We start from the raw sequence: 6,000 nt of genomic DNA, 5'->3' as shown, positions 1-6,000 counted from the left end.
GTTACGAGTTGTCAGAGCAGGAAGTCTGAAAACAGAAAACACTAAGGAACTAGTGCCAGGGGAAGAAAACCTCAACTGTAATTGACAAATTGCTAGAGGACTACTGCAGACAACTCAGAGTTTAAAATTCCAAGGGGTTCCAGTCAGAGGGAGGGCCCCACAATACTGTGAGATTTATTTCCAAGAGCTTGACCGAGTTCCCAGGGTAAATATCAGGAAAATCCCCTCATACTTCCAGCAGGGGGAGGGGAAAAGGAACCATTTTGAAAAACGCCAGAGCACTCTGCTCTTAACGAGGCCTGCCCTCAGGGAAATGTAATTAAGCAGAGCTTAACCTGCTGGGGTTAGATCAGAGCCTAACAGTTCTAGGGGAACAGAAACACTCAATTCCAGCCCACCTAGCCATCCACCTAAGGGAAGAGAGTAAGAAATATCTGTGCAGCTCACAGTCCAGAGACATGGGCTTATTAAAAGACTGAGATGTAATCACAGGACTACAGAATGCTTCCCATCTCCTGACATCTCATTCCACATCACTAAAGGCATATTTACAGCAGTTCTTTATCCAATACATCATATCTGGGTATCAAGAAAAAAAATTAGAAGGCATACCAAAAGGCAAAAAACCACTTGGAGAGATGGAGCAGGCATCAGAACCAAACATGGCAGGGATGCTGGAATTATCAGATGGGGAATTTAAAACAACTATGATGAATATGCTAAGGATTCTAATGGATAACATAAGCAGCATGCAAGAACAGAGGAGCAAACACTAACTTGAAAGGATTTATGCTCCTCTGTGTTCACTGCAGCATTATTTACAATAGTGAAGATATGGAAAAAACCTGGGTGTCCACAGATGGAGGAATGAAAAAGAAAATGTAGTGTATATACATACATATATGTATTATGTATATACACACATATAATGGAACATCATTCAGCCATAAAAAGAATGAAATCTTGCCATTTGTGACATCATGGATGGACCTTGAGGGCCTTATGGTAAGTGAAATAAATCAGACACAAAAAGACAAATTGTATTATGGTCTCACACGTATGTGGAATCTAAAAATTAAAACAATAATAACAATAACAACAACCAAGCACATAGATACAGAGAACAGATAGGTGGCTGCTAGAAGTGGAGAGTGAGAGGGGAGTACAGCCAAAATGGATAAAAAGGGTCAAAAGTTACAATCTTCTAGTTATGTAAGTCATGGGGATGTAATGTACAGCATGGTGACTATAGTTAATAATATTTGAAAGTTGCTAAGAGAGTGAATCATGAAAGTTATCACAAGAAAAAAAGTTATGTAATGACTTATGGTAATATATATTAACTAGACTTACTGTGGTGATCATTTTGCAATATATACAAATCTCAAAGCATTATGTTGTACACCTGAAACTAACATAATGTTATGTCATTTATACCCCAGTTTTAAAAAAAAGAGAGAGAGAGAAAGAGAACGAAAGAAAAGAACAAATGGTCAATATAAGCAGAGAGGTGCAAATCCTAAGAAACAGCAACAACAACAACAAAAAAATGCTAGAGATAAAAAAAAAAAAAACCAACACTGTAACAAAAATGAAGAACGCCATTGCTGGGCTTATTAGCAAATTGGAAATAACTGAAAAAAAGAATCTTTGAGCTCAAGGGCATGGAAATAGAATCCTGGAAAACCAAAAAGCAAAAAGAACAAAGACTGAAAGAAAGAAAAGAATATCCAAGGACTGTGGGATGACTCCAAATGGTGTAACATACGCATAATGAGAATACCAGAAGGTGAAGACACAGAGAAAGGAACAGAAGAAAATTTGAAACATCAATGACTGAGAATTTCCCCAAATGTCAGACACTAAACCATAGATCCGGGAACCTTAGAGAACACCAAGCTGGATAAATACCCAAAATACTATACTTAGGCATATTATTTCAAACTTACAGAAAATGAAAGATAAAGTCCTGATACAATTTCAGAAGAAAAAATAAAACACCTTACCCATAAAAGAACAAAGTCAAGAATTACATCCATGCCAACACATGCCAGCAAGATGAGAGTAGAGTGAAATATTGTTTAAGTGCTGAGAGAAAAATCCAGCAATCCAGAATCCAGCATCCTGCAAAGTTGTCCTCCAAATGTGAAGGAGAAACAGACTTCCTCAGAAAAACAAAAGTTAAGGGAATTTTTGGCCACTAGACCTGCCTTGCAAGAAATGTTTAAAGATTTTTAGAGAGAAAGAAAATACTATTGGTCAGAAACTTGGATCTATATAAGCTAAGGAAGAACATTGAAGAAAGAATAAATGAAGGTAAATTCTTTTATTTTTCTAATTCTTAATTGATCTCACAGATAACTGTTTAAAATAACAATGCCAATAATATATTTGGTTATGTATGCTTATGTAGATATCATATATACACTTATAGATAAATGAAATGAATGACAGTAATGACACAAGGGACAGAAAGGGGGGAATTAGGATTTTTTTGCTATTATAGTATCTTCACCCTACCTATGGTTACATGAAATAGCACAGTGTTATTTGAAAGTGGACTTACAGTAGCTGTAAATATATATTGTAAACACAGTTTTAAGCCTTCACTCAGTAGTTTCAACAATGTGTCATAGATTCCATCATCAGTAGATAGGTGCCAAACAGTCATATTAGCAAAGCCAAATTTAGTTTTTCCAGTCCCTTCTAATAAAAGCCAAAAGGAAATTCAAATTATTAAGAATCAAAACAAACAAAACCCATGCTTTCTCCAGTTATTTTTTCATCCTAATTAGAATATGTGACTAATTTGCAAACTCATAAGCCAAATGAAACAAAATTAAAGTAAAAAATAACTTTTAAAAATTGGCATACACCAATGAAGATCTTTGATATTCCAGTTTGGAAACGATGGCACCCATTTGTTGCCCCTGTACAGCAAACAAGTGTATTTCAGGCAACTCACAAAAGCCTAGGAATAATAGGAAGACCAAGGAAACCCTCAGAAAATAAAGAAATTTTAACAGATATATTTATGAGAGTAACAGAACATGCATCTGTGCCAGTGGCTCATTCTGTACCCAATCCATCACCAGATCCTAAATTTGCTTCCTAAATGTCTTTCAAATTCATCTACATAGCTTCATCTCCATTGCCATTATCCTAATCCAAACTACCACTAACTCTTTTTTACTGCAGTGGCTTAAGTTCTTCCCATTAACCACTCTTGTTCATTTTCAATCTATTTTCTGCCAAGCAGCTAGAGTTCTTCTCCTAAAGGACAAATCTGATTGTGTCACTCTTCTGCTTAAAACACTTTTGTCTTTTCACATTGCTCTTTTAAGATCTTATCAGGGTCTACAAGATCTTACCTGACTGACTCATTGTCTACTTCTGTTTCATTTCAAAGGATTCTTTCTCTAGCCCACTGGCACTCTGGGGTCAAGCAGAAGTTCTCAATAAATTTAAAGTAAAATAATGAACTATAAGCGGTAGGTCCTTCCACCAATGTAATTCTCCTAAGTCACTCATTTCAGTTGGGGATTGTTCTTCTCACACTGATCAGACCCATCCAATGCCTTTGGACAACTTCCATCAGTTACTCCCTCTGGAGCTTTCTTCCCTTCCTGCCACATCACCTTACAACAGTTAGAACAAAGCCAAGGCTACCCTACACCATATAGGGTCTTGTAACTTTTTAAAATTGTAGCAAAAGACACATAACTTAAGATTTACTAACTAAACCATTTTTTAAGTGTGCCATTCAGTAGTGTTAAGTATACTTATATTGTGAGACAACCAGTCTCCAGAAGTCTTCATCTTGCAGTACTGAAGCTCTACTACACCCATTACCAACAATTTTCCTCTCTTCTCAGCCCCTGGTAACCACCATTCTACTTTCTGTCTCTATGAATTCAATGACCCCACGTACCTCATGTAAGAACAATCATACAGTATTTGTCCTTTTGTGACTGGCTTATTTCACTTAGCATAATATCCTCAAGGTTGATCCATTTTGTAGATGTCAGTATTGGCTTCCTTTCTAAGGATAAATAATATCCCACTGAATGTATATAACATATTTTGTGTATCTATTCAACTGCTGATAGACACTTGGGTTGATTTTACCTTTTGGCTTTTGTGAATAATTCTGCTATGAACATAGATTACAAATATATCTTCAAGACCCTGCTTTCAATTCCTTGGGGTATATACCCAGAATTGGGATTGCTGTATCATATGGTTATTCTCCATTTAATTTTTGGAGGAATCCCCATACTGTTTTCCCTAGTGGCTATACCACTTTACATTCCTACCAGCAGTGCACAAGGGCTGCAATATCTCCACACTTTGGCCCACAGTTGTTATTCTGGGTTTTTTCATGGTAGCTATCTTAATGATTATGATGGGATTTCTCATTATGGTTTTGATTTGGATTTTCCTGAAGATTAATGATGTTGGCATTGGTTCATGTGCCATTTTGTATATAGTCTACGGATAAATACCTATTCAAGTACTTTGCCCAATTTTATATTGGGTTTTTTGTTGTTGTTGTTTTTGGGGGAGGGGGTGTTGAATTTTAGGAGTTCTCTATATTCTGGATATCAACTCCTTTACCAGGTACATGATTTGCAAATATTTTCTCCCATTCCATGGGTTGCCTTTTCACTCTGTTGATTGTCTTCTTTGATGCAAAGAAGTAGTCTGATTTATCTTAGTTTTACTTTCCTTGCCTGTGCTTGTGGTGTCAGATCCAGTGGTTCCTATTAGTTTTTAAGCATTGTTACTACAGAATCAGACATAGATAAAACAAAAAAATGGAAAATAGTGGGCTTAAAGGAAGAAAAGGTTCCCCAAAGAGTCAACATTGATGCCTACTTTATCTATACTACTGTCTTAGTTCTCTAAATGTTTCATAAACCTACAGGCATTTTTCTTTTATATATTCTACAGTCTTACCTCAACAAATTGTTCAGTCCTATATCCAGTCAGGGAGGGAGGTGGTTACTTGGCAAAGGGGGAGAGCAGCTAATGTAGAATAAGACACAAGGGGGGAGGTCTGTGGTGCTGGTACTGTCCTTTCTTCCAACTGAAGTGCTTTATATAACTGTTTACTTTGTGAAAATTCATCATAAGAAGTTTAATTTAAAAAATCAATCACTTCTATAATCGGATATCCATGTGCACAAAAATGAACTGCAAATTAAAGCTTATATCTAATTAAAATTTAACTAAAAATGCACAATAGATCTAAATGAAAAACAAAACAAAACCAAAAAACCTCTTAAACGTTAAAAAGAGAAAGGAGATCTTCATGGCCTGGGGGTAAGCAACGGCAAAGACGTAACTCCAGAAACATGATTAACAACAAAAAAAAAAGGTGAATTACATCTCTTCAAAATTAAACACTTTTACTCCATGAAAAACACTGTCAGGGAATGAATAAAAGGACAAAAGAGAGAGAGAGAGAGAGAAATAAAAGACAAGCAACAAAATGCGAGAGGATTATTTGCAAATCACATACCCAATAAAGAACTTGCAGGCACAATATATTTCTTGGTTTTGATAAACATACTATAGTTAGATGTTAGATGTTACCAGCAGGGAAAGCAGAGTATTTTTACAACTTCTAGTGAAATCTATAATTTTTTCAAAACAAAAAAAAAGATCAATTTAAAAAAAGATAGTGGTAGTTTTATTTGCCAGAATCTCTATTTTCCCATATCTCCCATATCCCAAGTATCTTCTAACACAACGCTGATGGCAGTACCTTTTTTGGAGAGCAGTTTGGCCAAACCAATCAAGCTATTAGAATGTATAAATGGGGAGCCTGGGTGGCTCAGATGGTTAAGCGTCTGCTTCAGGTCATGATCCGGGGGCCTGGGGTCGAGTACTGCTCAGTGGGGAGCCTGCTTCTCCCTCTGCATCTCTCTCTCTCATGAATAAATAAATAAAATCTTAAAAAAAAAAAAAAAAGGAATGTGTAAATAAATGTTTGAT

This window comes from Meles meles, chromosome 12, assembly GCF_922984935.1.
Source record: "Meles meles chromosome 12, mMelMel3.1 paternal haplotype, whole genome shotgun sequence".
NCBI lineage: Eukaryota > Metazoa > Chordata > Mammalia > Carnivora > Mustelidae > Meles > Meles meles.
The sequence above is the reverse complement of the archived record's forward strand: the minus strand, read 5'-3'. Positions refer to the sequence as shown.